The sequence below is a fragment of the Cannabis sativa genome, chromosome 3, assembly GCF_029168945.1.
Source record: "Cannabis sativa cultivar Pink pepper isolate KNU-18-1 chromosome 3, ASM2916894v1, whole genome shotgun sequence".
In the NCBI taxonomy this organism is placed as follows: Eukaryota; Viridiplantae; Streptophyta; class Magnoliopsida; order Rosales; family Cannabaceae; genus Cannabis; species Cannabis sativa.
In genome coordinates, this window is record NC_083603.1 from 59,230,667 (window position 1) to 59,246,188 (window position 15,522).

A 15,522-nucleotide genomic window follows, 5' to 3' on the forward strand; every position below is an offset into this window, starting at 1 on the left:
TCAAAGCTCGTGCCAGGAAACCGAGGAGTCAACCGGAAGCACTGGAGCAAGCCTTGTTTTATTTTTCAAATAAACAAGGCTTGGGGGGTAAATGTTGCCCCTGATTTTGCCCAATATACGTGGACCAGCCAGACAAGGACACGTGGATCAAGCAACTCATAATCCAAACTATTTGCTAAGTCTTTATGCAATGAAGACGCATCCGGGACGTATCTCCCGGGGGAAGGCATATGGAGCCCCATATGCTCCCGGGAGTCCAAGTAACGTTAAGGCATCTCCGCGAGGTGTCAGGTTTCTCCTGAGCAATCAAGTCGCATTTAATGCCGCATGGGAGGAAGCGTGTTGGGACTGCTACACGCAATAAAGTCTGACGGCACAACCTCCAACCAGCAGCTACGAAGTAATGATCATTTAAGTCTATCGACGGCTACAATGTGAAGAGTCACATTAGTCAAAAGACAATAAGGACATTCCACATAAAAGCCCTACAGCACCTAGGGATTTGACCATGCATTACTCATGGTATATTCATTGGGAATGCCCAACTTTATGGACACTTACAGATACACTTGTACAATAGTTCTGGGGATCACCCCACCAAAAACACTATAAATACCCCCTCAAAGCTCATTAAATGAGATCGAGAATCTTGGGCTGCATAAGAGCAAGAAGAGTAAATACTCACCAAGAACATTCTCTTTATTTATAAGGGTGAAACATCCACCAAATACATTCTCTGTATTAAATACATCCATAAATACGATAGACTCGTGGACTAAGGCTCATTAACGCCCCAACCATGTAAAAAATCCTTCTCTAATTTTATTACAGCTCTATAATCTTATAATATTTTATTGGTTTCCAAAAACCTCGGTCAACAGTATCTTTTTCAAATAAATTTCAATTTATGAGTTGAGCTTAAGTACTTTATCTTATCTATTACTAATTGTTATATTTATTATGTTTGTGTGTGTATGTGTGTTATTATTGATACAAATTCTATAGGTATTTAAACTCCTTACAGAGTTATTACTACATAAACACTAGAAATTACTTCTATGTTTATGAATAATTGTTAATTCTGAAACAATTATTTGAGAATTTGTTTAATAAAAAGATCTTTTGATCTGATAGGGGTGGAGAAAAGTTAAGAATAATATGCAGTTCAACGATCTTTTATATCTAATGAACTCTTGATTATATTCAACTCCACAGACTCTTTATCACACTTAGAGATTTACAACCTTAAGGGGTGGATCATAATCTCTATAAACTTAGGGGTAGACTTTATTCCACAGCACCCTTTGTGACACATAGTTTTAAACATGGAAATAATATAATAAATTAGCTATTATCAGAATAAATCCTTGATCTTGATTATATGTTCCAGTTTAGATTTACTGTTGTAATAGTTAATGATACCATTAAAGTTCTTTGATAAAGTATCACATTACCTTAGTTGAGTGGGAGAATATTAAAATTCTTTATCCATCTTCGTTTGGTTGATATTTGTGATAGGAACTTAAGAACACCTCTGATAAAAACAGATTTAACCATTCACATGGATAGAGATAACTTATCAGAATTATGAGAATAAGATAGAAGAATTCTTGCATAGTCTATTCGAAAGACTTGATTCAAGATTTCTAATCCTCATAACATTTTATGGTATCTTGATTTGATTGCTTAATCTCTAGCAAGTATTTTACACTTCAAATACTAGATTGCTATGTTGTTGACCTAATCTTAGAGAAACTTACAGTTTCAGACTAAGATAATAAGTCACAATGAGATGTTCCCAGAAACAATAGTAAAAGGTTAAAAGTTTCTAACCAGACATCTGCTACTGAGTGGGAGCCATCTGAGATGTAATCAAATAGGGAAAATTAGTGGACAATCAAGAAAGATTTATGAAAGTGACCTATATGTTAGATATTAAGGAACTATGCATTAGTGATCCCAATATCCACACCGATTCATTAAGAATTATGAGATGGTGGTTACTCTGGGGGTGGAGGAATCATTATAGACGAGTGTAAAAACCCATCTATATTAATTCAAGCTTCAGCAGAGAAGATATAACTTTGTAAATTCGAAATTACCAGAAAGTTATTTTACTGAAGAAAATTCTACAATGCATTATCTCAATTCTAAATTTTAAAATTTGAGAGATATGTCTTCTATTTGTTCAGATGTACCTAATGGGTAGTAAGAATTTCAGTATCCCTTGATGAGTAAAGCATATAGTTAAGGAGGTTTCATAAGTTTTATGAACCTGGTTCCAGATATAGGGGTGGATTCAAATATACTACACTTGATCGGAGGATCAAGGCAAAAGATTGATTGTAATGCACAACTTGTTTTATGTAAGTACAAGTGGGAGTTTGTTGGGTTTTGTGCCCTAAATAAAACCCATTACAATCTGATTAGTTATCAATTTAGAATTTTAAAGTAAATTATGAATACATGTACGTTACATGTTTATGGTTTTATATACTTGATATATGCACAAAATCAGTTAAATCCAGTTTATATAGTTATTCACGATTACAGTATTGTCAATACAGTGGAATGTGATTGTGATTATATGATTCAAAAGATTTGGTCCCTGTTCATCAGTGTTTTGGATTTACACTGATGTGATAATCAGCGATGAAGTATACTTACACTTGGAGTAAGTGTTATGTTCTTTCCAGAACATTGGCAAAGTATACTAGTTTCGAATGTATGGAGTATACATTGGACTGGACCGATATTGAACTTGGTCAAAGATATTGTAAACTTACCGTTGTATCTTTCCAAGTCAATGTCAAAAGTTGATCTTAGATTAAGAGAATCTAAATCCTGATATCCTTAGGCTCAATCTCAGGAGTGCCATTCATGTTCTTTGATTTATTAGTTAAGCCTACTTTTGGGTCAGGGTAATACATATATTTTGGGAACATGATAGCATAACTGAGTGGGAGTGCTGAACATAAATATGGAAATCTATAGCTTCTACTGGTGTATAGAAGTAAAGTGATGATTCCTTTTGAGCTTAGTTAAATAGAAGTAAATGGATGAGCTCTTGTTTCAGTGACTACATATTAGATCACTAAAACATCATTTACAGGTAACTAAGTGTTCAAAGGGGCAAAATACATTGAGGGGTGTAAACGGTAAATTGGTCCCATCTCGATGTAAATCATCTATATAGAGGATCTCTAAATCACATTAAGATTATAACAATGGTTAAATGAGATAGCATATTGATATCGTGAAACATATGATATGCTCTATATAAGTCTGAGAGTGCAATTCCAAGTTCTAAGAGTGGATTCAACAAGGAATTAATAAGTTAGGGATTTACTTAGTAAATCGGTTCAACTTATTGGAAGCTCAGCATATAGATCCATGGTCCCCATTCTCGTTGAGACTATACTGTTTGTAAGACTCTATAATTGATTTATGATTAATCAATTATAATTCTAAAAGTTAAACTATGTCTAATTTGTGAATTCTCACAGTTTAAGGATGAAATTGTAAATAAAAGGGTTCCTAAGTTTAATTATTAATTAAGAGACTTTGCATGTCTAATTAATAATTATTTTAAATGGCAATATTATTTAATAATCTATTTTAGTTATTAAATAATCAGTTTTGGCATTTAAAAGATTGGAATTGGAAAAATGGCATTTTTGGAGAAATAGAAATAAAATTGAGGAAACTGCAAAATTCCAGTGAGGCCCATACACACCATGGGCGGCCACCCTTTGCATGTTTCCCAATTATTATTTTCAATTTAAATTGTCATATAATTGCTAATCAAAGTCTAGCCTAAATAGGAAAGTTGTGGATCACACTAAATAAGGCAGTTATTCAATTACACAGTAAAAGAGGAAACTGCTTATTTGGAAAGTTGTGCTCTTCCCTTTTCCTATATATAGTAGCCCTTTGCTCTCTTCTCTTGCATGGATTGTATCACACGAATTCAAGAGAGAAAACAAGCGAGAATTTCGAAAATCCTAGTGAGAGAGTAGTGGCCACACACGTCACTCAGTGCCTCAATCATAGTTTGGAAGACTGTGAAGGATCACATCCAACTGAAGAATTTTCAGGCTCAGATCTTGATTATACTCTGCTACAGACAAGAATCAAGGGTTAGAGATCTGAGGGGAAGGAGACACTTAATTCCGCTGCCATCACTGTAAGTTATTCTTAACTTTTATGTGTTTAATTCATCGTTTTAGAAGTTCAATTTTAGGTTGTTAAATCAACATACTTGTGAGTAGATATAAGTTCCTGGTAAAATATATTTCCAACAACTGGCACCAGAGCCATGGTAATTGATTTGCTTGCAAGAAATTTGGACTTAAAAACGATTTGTTTGTGATTTGGATGGTTTCATGGTGTGTCATATTGATGTTTGATTGATGTTTGTGAATTCTGGGAAAAATAATTGATTATCTGCATCTGGAATTATTTTTATTGGATAGTTTGGAAAATTCTAAGCAATTTACCTTTTTACAGAACTCGATTTCGATTTAATTTGAATTAGTTATGAATTTTTGAATTAGTTAGGATAATTTCGTTTATAAATAAGAATCCAACGATGCTTTGATTAGCGAGAGTCAAAGTAATCTTATTTATACAATCTTCTTGTTTCATATCGTAAAAATACTAGTCTAAGGTGTCATCAATTGATGAACAGCTAGATGTCGCATATACAATATTTATCTTTTGAGATCTAACACTATTATGTATGTCTAATGGTGAAAATCCATTAGGGATTTATCTCATTAGATAAACAAACCAAGTTAGACCAACAATGAAGATTAGAAATTAAACTACAATTTAATAACAGAAAATATCATGGTTCAATATAAATTCATATACAATTCAGAAATTATTAAACATATAGCAAGTAGGAATGACAAGTGAAAATACTAAAACATACGATCCTAAATAATTTCCAAGGTTTTCAACAAACTGAAATCAGTGTCCCGTTTAGGCGAGAGTCAAAGCTACCATCCATTGAATAGAGTTGTCAGCTCATCTAAAATGTTAAACATTCTAGCAACCTTTTATTCGATCAAGATTGGAATTCAGCGTTGTCCCGTTTAGGCGAGAGTCAAGGCAATTCTATCTTATGAGCTTCTACCATTGTTTCATAATTTGCAAGTCAAATATGGTCGCCACCATTAGGGTGATCCATACCATATAAAACACTTACAAACTACTTATCTTTCGAGATTAAACGGTGCGAAATTGCTAATGAACGTTCCTCCATTAGGGAGGATTACTCACTAAAACAAACGCGATGTAAAACCAACAATGGAGATCGAAAATCTTAATAATAAAGCTCATTATTTAAAGAGAGTTGTATTTTCTTTGAAACTTATTTTAATCTATTTATTTTAAATATATATTTATTAATTAAAATTTCTAATTTAGAATGAAAAATTCTAAATATAAATTTTAATTTAATATTTATAAATTTACTTAGATGGATATGAAAATGACATGAATTTCTTTCATCTTAGTAATAATTTCCAATAAATATTTAGAAAAATATTCAATTTAAGTTGTTACAAAATTAATTTAAATTAATTTACAACTCAAATTTAATTTTCTATAAATATATATTGCATTTCGAAAAATTAAAGTATTTAAGAATACAATTTTCGAAAATGCATGTTAAAATAAAAAATAAATCCTGGAAAAATTATTCTAATTTAATGTTGGCCCAAAATTAATTAATAAAATTAATTTACAACAAAAAATATAATTTTCCTATTTAATTAAATATATAAGAAAAATTTCAAATATTTAAGTATGATGATGAAAATCAACTTAAATATTAATTTTCTATTTAATTAAATACAATAGAAAAATACTTCAAGCACAAACAGATAATATCTATCTAGATTTTCATGGACTAATTAATTCATTTTTTAATTAAATATATTTTACTACATTTATTTTGATTAATCATTAAATGAAAAAATTATTGATTTAAGTTGGTCAAAAATTAAAATAAATAATTTACAACTTTAATCTATTTTTCAAATAAAATTCAAAATTCCAGCATTTAAGAAATGCAATTTCGAAATTTGATTAATAAAGAAAAAATATATTTTGAAAATTATTTAAATTTAGTTAAAAAAAATAAATTTCAACTAAAAATAATTTTCTATTTAATTAAGTGTCATGAAAAAGAAATATTTAGGTATCATGATGAAAATCAACTTAGATATTTAATTTTCAAATTAATTAAATGTATTAAGTTCAAGAAATAAATAATTAAGTGTAGAGAAGGCTTAATTATTAATCTCTAGTTTAATACTAGGAAAAATATACTTAAAATAAATGTACCAAAATTAATTATTTAAATAATTAATTTCACAATGTATAATATTTTCCTATTTAATATTAGAAATAATAAGTAGTCTAGAAATAACTATCTAGAAAATATCTTATTTGACTAAGTATCTTTTCCACAAAATTTGAAAAACTATCTAATTTAAGTTGGATTAAAAATCTAATTTAAGTTCTAGATTTTTTCTAACACAACTTAAATATTTTCAAATTTAAATTTAATTAAATATCAAAAATTAAGTTGTAACCACTTAATTTGAAAATACTCCATTTTAAGTTAATATTCGAAAAGATATCAACTTAAGAAATATCTAAAGAATCTTAATAACCAATGCCTAAAATTCCTCAACTTAATTTTGAAATTTTAAATCCAAAAGATATTCAGATTTATGTTGATTAGTTAGAGATAACTAAATATCAACTTAAATAGGAATATTTAATGAAAAGTTTAAATTAAGCTTCAGAAGGAATCTAGATGGTTATAATTCTATATTTAATTAAATACAAGAAAATACATATAGTTTAGCTTAGAATAAAATTCTTTAAACAATGATTTTCTTAAATTCATTTCAAAATTAAATTAAATGAATTATGTTGCTAATCAATTTTATTAGGTTAAACTAGTTTAATTAACCTAGTACAGTTATTCAAATCAAGCAAATGTGCCTTCACAATTGGGGTGGTTCATGTGAGGGGTTGCTGGGTTCAGTATATCATACCCACTTCTGTGGCTCCCAACTCTCACACAAGGCCCAAAGGAGAGGAATTTAACCTTAAAATGAACAACTGTTATTAATTGAATAGGCCCAAAAACTAAATGGGCCTAAATAAAATCTATCAAGAACTATGATATTTTATTTAGCAACAACAACCTATATGCATCTATAATAAAATTAAACACATAGGCTCATACAGGCACACAATTTAGATGGATCCTATCATCACTACTACAAACCAAGCTTTTAGAGGCACTTTTTTTCAGCAAATATTAAAGAACCGACGTCATAGGGTTGGAATTTTTTGGAAGGGATTTTGACACCACCTATGGCGTCAATTTTTTGGAAATAACCGACGCCATAGGGTATCCCCCTTATGGCGTCAGTTATTTCTAAAAAAACCGACGCCTAAAGGGTTTATAACCCTAGCCCAGCCCATCATCTTCCTCATTCGACCAGCCAACCCAGAAACCCCCAAACCAGAGAACCCCAAACCAGAGAACCCCAAACCCTCTCCGCCAACCACCACGAAAAACCACCCCCATTTCACCATTTTTTCACCATTTTAGCTCATTTTTGTTTCTAAATCTTCTATTTTTCATACCTAAAACTATATACCTGAAAAGATCACATTTTTCTTCATTTTTTAGGGTAAACTGAAGGTAGAGGTAGTGGTGGTGGTGGTTATACTTCCGACCACCGTTTTTAGTGGAGAAAACATTATATTTCAACGTCTATTAAGGTATAAATCTAATTTCTACTAATTTTAGTACTGTACATTGCTTTATTTTTTATTTTATAAATTTTTTTAGGATTTTTCTATATTATTAAATTTGTATTGTGTGTATATATTGTGAATGAGAAATGTATTGTGTGTATATATATTGTGAATGAAAAATGTGATATAGGAGAGTATATATGTATGTATTTTGTGTTGTATTGAATATGTATTGTGTGTGTATATATTGTGAATGAGAAATGAGATAAATAGGAGAGTATTTTATATATTGTATATGTATATATTGAGTATTTTAAACTAATAGTTTTGTTAAATATTGTGAATGAGAATGAGATAAGAGAGTATTAAAATAAAAGTTTAGAAATTGTTTTCTAAAAAATTAGTTTAGAAACAAAAGTTTAAAAATTAACTCTATTTTGTATCAATTTTTTTCTATTTTCAATTTTATTTATGTGTTTTTATTTTTTTTAGTAGCTAGTAGATAGTTAATTACAACTACTTAGCAAGTTACTAATTTTCATTCTATTCATGTATTTTTAACTAGTTAGTAATAAATTAACTAGTTAGTGTTGGGTTTTATGCCCTAAATAAAACTCTTTACAATCTGATTAGTTATCAATATAAGAAATTTGAAGTGATTGATGTTTGCATGAATTTTACATGCTAATGGTTTAATATGTTTAAATATGTTTATTACATTCATACACACAAAATCAGTTAAATCCAGATCATATGTTTATTCACAATTACAGTATCGTCAACACAGTGGAATGTGATTGTGATCATATGAATCAAAAGTTTTGGTCCCTGTTTCATCAGTGTTATTGGATTTACACTAATGTGATAATCAGCGATGATGTGTACTTACACTTGGAGTAAGTGTTATGTTCTTTCCAGGACATTAGTAAAGTATACTAGTTTCGAATGTATGGAGTATACATTGGACTGGACCGATATTGCAACTAAGTTAAGATATTACAAACTTACCGTTATACATATCTTTCTAAGTCAATATCAGTAGTTGATCTTAAGATTAAAAGAATCTAAATCCTGATATGCTTGGGCTCAACTCAGGAGTGCTATTCATGTTCTTTGATTTATTAGTTAAGCCTACTTTTGGGTCAGGGTGATACGTATATTTTGGGAACATGATAGTATGATTGAGTGGGAGTGCTGAACATAAATATGGAATCTATAGCTTCTACTGGTGTATAGAAGTGAAGTGATGATTCCCTTCGAGCTTAGCAAATAGAAGTAAATGGATGAGCTCTTGTTTAACTGACTAATCATTAGATCACTAAACACCATTTACAGGTAGCTAAGTGTTTTAAGGGGCAAAATACATTGAGGGGTGAGAACGGTAAAGAAATCCCATCTCGATGTAAATCATCTATATAGAGGATCTTTAAATCACAATAAGATTATAACAATGGTTAAATGAGATAGTATATTGATATCGTGGAACATACAATATGCTCTATACAAGTCTGAGAGTGCAATTCTAAGTTCTAAGAGTGGATTCAACGAAGAATTAATAAGTAGAAATTTACTTGGTAAATTTGGTTCACTTATTGGAAGCTCAGCATATAGATCCATGGTCCCCATTCTAGTTGAGAACATTCTGCTTGTAAGACTCATTAATTGATTCGTGATTGATCAATTATAATTCTAAAGTTAGACTATGTCTAATTTTATGAATTTTCACTAAGCAGGGGTGAAATTGTAAAGAAAAGAGTTTTCTAGGTTTATTTATTTATTAATGGACTTTATATGTCTAATTAATAATTAAATTAAATGATAATATTATTTAATAATCTATTTTAGTTATTAAATAATTAGTTTTGGCATTTAAAAGGTTAGAATTGGAAAATTGGCGTTTTTGAGAAAATAGAGATAATATTTGATAAAATTGCAAAATTAAGTGAGGCCCATTACAACACCTAGGCCGGGCACTTAATGTTGATTTGTCAAATTAATATTTTCATTATTTTAATGCCAAATAATTCTAAACCTAAACCTAGTAGTTGCCTATAAATAGAAAGTGATGGCTCAGTCAAAACACAAGTTTTCAACAAGCCTTTCTGACAGAAATTTCTCTCTTCAGAAAACTGAGCCTTCCCACTTTCTATCCTTGGCCGAAATACCTCTCTCTCTTTCACCTTCATCTTTTTCGTGACCCTAGTGAAAGAGTAAGTGCCCACACACAGCAAGCAGTAACTCAATCATAGATTGGAAGACTGTGAAGGATCAAATTTGAAGAAGAAGGACATTCGGGCTCAGATCTTGATTATACTCTGCTACAGAAAGGAATCAAGGGTTAGAGATCTGAGTGGAAGGAGACATTAATTCCGCTGCATCAATGTAAGGTTTTCTTAACTTTATATGTGTTTAATTTATCGTTTTAGAAAGTTCATATTTAGGGTGTTTAAACAACATACTTGTGAGTAGATCTAAGATCCTGGTAAAATAATATCCAACAGTTAGTATAACTAAATACTCATAAATTATATAACTAGTATGTAGCTAAATAAAAAAATTTGTAATTTTGTAGTATTTCTTTATGTTGTAGGTTGTGAGGTCAATTTGCAAGGATCTGACTTATTTGGTATTGATCGGTTTCTAGTTAGCTCGAGGTATACACTCACTAAATTTTATTATAAATTAATTATGACTGCTTAGTAGAGTTTGAATATCTTAAATATCCATCCGTAGTGAAGTAGGTTCTGTAATATATTGTAATGCGTCGGATCGATGGGTGAAATAATATGCATGTTAGATGAGTTTGAATATCTTCAATATTCATCCTTAGTGAAGTAGGTTCTGTGAATACATGTACTACAGTCGAATGGGTGGTAAATTTTTATATTGCTAAATGTTGTTGTGATTATTTCATATTGTTTTGAATTGTATTTTGTTGTTATTAATAGGTTTTAATTTTTCGGAAACGTTCAATTATAGTCGTTATGCTGCCAAAATTTCAGTAAAATTAGGATAATATTTGATTTTAATTTCTCTTAAACTTGGTTGTTAGGATTCTATCGGAAGTGACTTTATCGGAAGACAAGTACATAATTTTTGGTATAAGGTATGCTTTCTTTAACCTACTTTTATAAGAATATTTTTCATATATATTTAGATAATCTTTAAATGCTTAGAGTAATTTTAGAATAATATTGATGTAATGCATAGGATATATATTGTTGAGTGCTAATGATAGATATAGTAAGCTATAAAAAAAATACAAAAAAAGGTCTATATTGGGATTTGAACTTGTGACCAAAAGGATAGATTGATAAGTTTTTACCAATATACCAAAACACAATAGAATTAACAAATACATTATAAACATTGATTCTAATACTTAAAATAAGAATTCTATTAGTTTATGTTAAGTAAAATAGCAAAATAAAACACAAAAAATACCCAAGTTCAAAAAAAAAAAAATCGCCTCAAGCGGACAACCGGATCAAAAGTTATTAATAATGTTCAAAGTTTTCAAAAAATTTCATGCAAAGTTTAACCCTTTATCTACAAAAATACAATACACTACAAAAATGATACTAATATATTAAAAAAAATTATAAAAATATACTAATATACTACAAAAATACAAACACATAATATAAAATATTAATAAAAAGATAGCTAATATACAAACACTTAGAGTAATGTAGATGTGTATTTATTCAACTTTTCAATTTAATTTGTATTTATGGTTATTATATATAATTTATACTTTATTTAATTATATTAATAATAAAATAATATATATATAAATTATGCTAAAATACAAAATTGGAAGCTGAAAAAAAAAACCATAGGAAGACCCTATGGCGTCGGTTATTATGAAATAACCGACGCCATAGGGGTCCTATGGCGTCGGTTGTTTTTAACCCTTTAGCGTCACCCGGAACAGCGTCGGTAGCGAATTTCGCCAATACCGACGCTGAAAGCCCTTAAAAGCCGCCTCTAAAGCCCAATTTTGTAGTAGTGCATGTTGCTAGGTCATACACAGATGAAAGAAGATTGTAAATATACCTGTTACAAATTATTTACTTGACCAAGGGAGCCATGAGTTAAAATGAGATCATTGGATCTGTCAACAAGTTAACCATGGCTATTTGCAATCAAGCAATAATAGGTTTTAAAAACTTACAAACAAGCTAAAACACATACTCTTGCAACAAGGTTAGCTGGATAGTTGGATGTAGGATTTATTTAATTTTAAATAAATAATTTCGAAAAAATTAATTAAATAAAAATTTATTTTCGAAAATTAAAAAAAAAAATTTAAAAATATTTAAATATTTTCGAAATTAATAAAATAATATTTAAAATTAAACCTATAATTTTGAAAAATTAGGTTTCGACCAACCTAAATATCATTTCAAAATTTGCTAACTACTTTTTAAAAATTTAATGTTATTTTATAAATAAAAATTAAATAAAAATTAAAAAAAGATTAGTAAATATCTTTTTCAGATTTTAAATTTAATTTAAATAAATAAAATAACAAAATTTAAAAGTTAGCAAAATATCTTACATCTATTTAAAATTACATGATTATAGTTATCTTATTTTAAGTTTAAATAAGGTCACATTATTTTTTTAAAAAAATTTAATATTTGACCTTAAATTTAAAAAATATGATAAGATATCATCAAATTTAAAAATAAGATAGATAATTAAGCAAAAAGATAGATATTTACTATTTTCAAATTCAAATTACACTAATATCATGAATTAAATTTAAAAAATATTAATTAATTTAATTATGATAATTAGAATTGAATTAGGAATAGTAAATGAATAAATACAGAACTACACAAAAAATCGGAAGTTAAATCCATGAAATAGTATGAAAAAACGAAGAAAAACGAAAAATTTGCGAGTTGTACGGACAGTATGCCAAGCATACTGTCCGCGCACGCATTAGAGGGTGACTGGGCGAGGGATGTGGGCGCAGGAGGCTGCATGCAGCCTGTTCCGCCCGCGTGTCCCTGTTGCTCGATCCCGATATTTTTTAAAACTTCAAAAAATCATAACTAATTCAAATTAAATCGAAATTGAGTTCTGTAAAAAAGTAACTTGCTTAATTTTTTCCATACTATCCAATAAAAATAATTCCAGAAACAGATATTCAATTATTTTTCACGAAAATTCACAAACATCAATCAATCATCAAATAACACTCAATACAACATGATACCATCCAAAACATCAAACAATCGCTTTAAAGTCCAAATTTCTTGTAAGAAAATAAATTACCATGGCTCTGATGCCAGGTTTTGGGAATTATTTTACCAGGATCTTAGATCTACTCACAAGTATGTTGATTAACACCCTAAATATGAACTTTCTAAAACGATGAAATAAACACATATAAAGTATTAGAAACCTTACATTGGGTGCAGCGGAATAATATGACTCCTTCCGTTCAGATATCCAGCCCTTGATTCCTTTCTGTAGCAGAGCATTATCAATATCTAAACCTGGATCTCTTTCTCTGATTCTTTAGTGCTGAAACTCCTTCTTGTTGAATGTCTTTCTTCACGATCTTCCTCACTATGATTGAGGTATCACTTGATGTGTGTGGGCACTACTCTAATCACTAAGTGGTTCGAAATTTCAAGGAAGAAGAAAGAGAAGAAGGTGGCGGCTAGGTATAGAGAGAGAAGGCTCAGGTTTTTCTCTGAAGGAAAAAGTAGAAAATTTAGTGTAAATTTCCTGAAGCCTTCACTATCTATTTATAGCATTCCACTAGGGTTAGGTTTGAATTATTTGGCATTAAAATAATGAAAATATCAAAGGTAAATTCCTATAAAAGTGGCCAGCCCTATACAGTATGGATTTGGGCCTCACTTTTTGCAATTTTGCAGTTTTATCTTTTCTGCATCTGATTTTCTCAAAAACGCCAATTTTCTAATTCAACCATTTAAATGCCAATTCTAACTATTTAATAACTATAAATAATTATTAAATAATATTGTCATTTATCATATTTATTAATTGAACCATACAAAGTATCATAATTAACAAATATGCCCCTAAAACTCTTTCTTTACAATTTCGCCCTTACTTAGTGAAAAATTCACAAATAGACATAGTCTAATTTGAGAATTATAATTGATTAATCAAAACCAATTATATGAGTCTTACAAGCAAAATTATCTCAACTAGCGGGGGGACAATGGGTCTATATAACCGAGCTTCCAATAAGCAGATCAAGAATTTATAACCTAAATTCACTGACTTATTAATTCTTCGTTGAATCCACGCATAGAACTTAAAATTGCACTCTCAGTATATAGAATGCTCTATATTTTCCACCATATCGACACATCATTAGTTATCCATTGTTATAATCCTAATTTGATCAATGATCTTCTATATGAATGATCTACACTTGATTAGATTACTGTTACACCCTACAATGTACTTTATCCTTAAAACACTTAACCCCGTATAAATGATATTTCAGCTTATGTGAAATGAGATCTCCACCATTTATTTTCGTTTGGTCAAGCTCAAAGGAGATCATCCTTTACTTACTATTCGCCAGATAGAAGCTATAGATTCCATGTTTATGTTAGCGCTCCCACTCAATTGCACTACCGTGTTCCCAAAATGTACGTATCACCCTGACCCAAAAGTAGGCCTAACTAACAAATCAAAGAACACGAATAGCCTCTTGAGATTGAGCCTAATCATAATAGGATTAAGATCATTTGATCTAGGATCAACTAGGCGATATTGACTTGAATAGATATTACGGTAAGTTTAATAAATCTAAGTCAAAGTTCAATATCGGTCCCTTCTGATGCATACTCCATGCATCCAACCTGAGCTTTACTTTAACCAATGCTCTGGAAAGAACATAGCATTTCTCCAAATGCAAGTAAACTCTGTTGTAGATTATCATATCAGTAAAATCCTGTGTCTAATAAATCTAGGAAACTTTATTCACATAGTCATGTTTACTTTCCAATGTGTTGAAAACACAATAAACAGGATCAAGTATGTGAAAAGGGTTTCAGATGAATTTATACATTATGTACATATAATCATGAAATAAATCATGTGAACCATGCAACATTAAATGTTATTTCTGATCTATATTAATGAGTAAATCTGATTATATTGAAATGAGTTTTATTTAGGGCATAAAACCCAACAGAAGGATGCCTTTGAGTATGGCTGTATATCAGCATTCTTCTGTAAAGCCTTTGACCTTTGTGGCCTCAGCCATGAACATTTGGATGTAATCCTTTAAAGGTTCTCCTTGTTGTTGTTTGACCTTAACAAGGTCTTTTAGTTGTGATGGTATAAGCCTTAAGGAGGAGAATTGTGTGTAGAATTCTTGAGAAAACTCATTCAAAGAATTGAATCATCCTAGGGCAAGCTTGAAATACCGTTGCTGAGTTGTTTCTGACAAAGTTGTGTGGAATATATGACACTGCACATCACTAGTTATCTTTTAAAGATCGAGCTGCATCTCGAAGTACTTGATGTGTGTCAATGGGTCTTCTCGCTCGGTATACATCTTCCATAACAGAATCTTGAACTCGGGTAAGGGCATGGAATCTATGTATGCCGAGAATGGTGATCCCCTTGACCTGTCAAGTTCAAGGTCTGAAGGTTTAAGACATGCTAGGCCCTTGATCATCTCCCATATTTGGTCCAACTGTGCTTACGCAGAAGCATCTATTG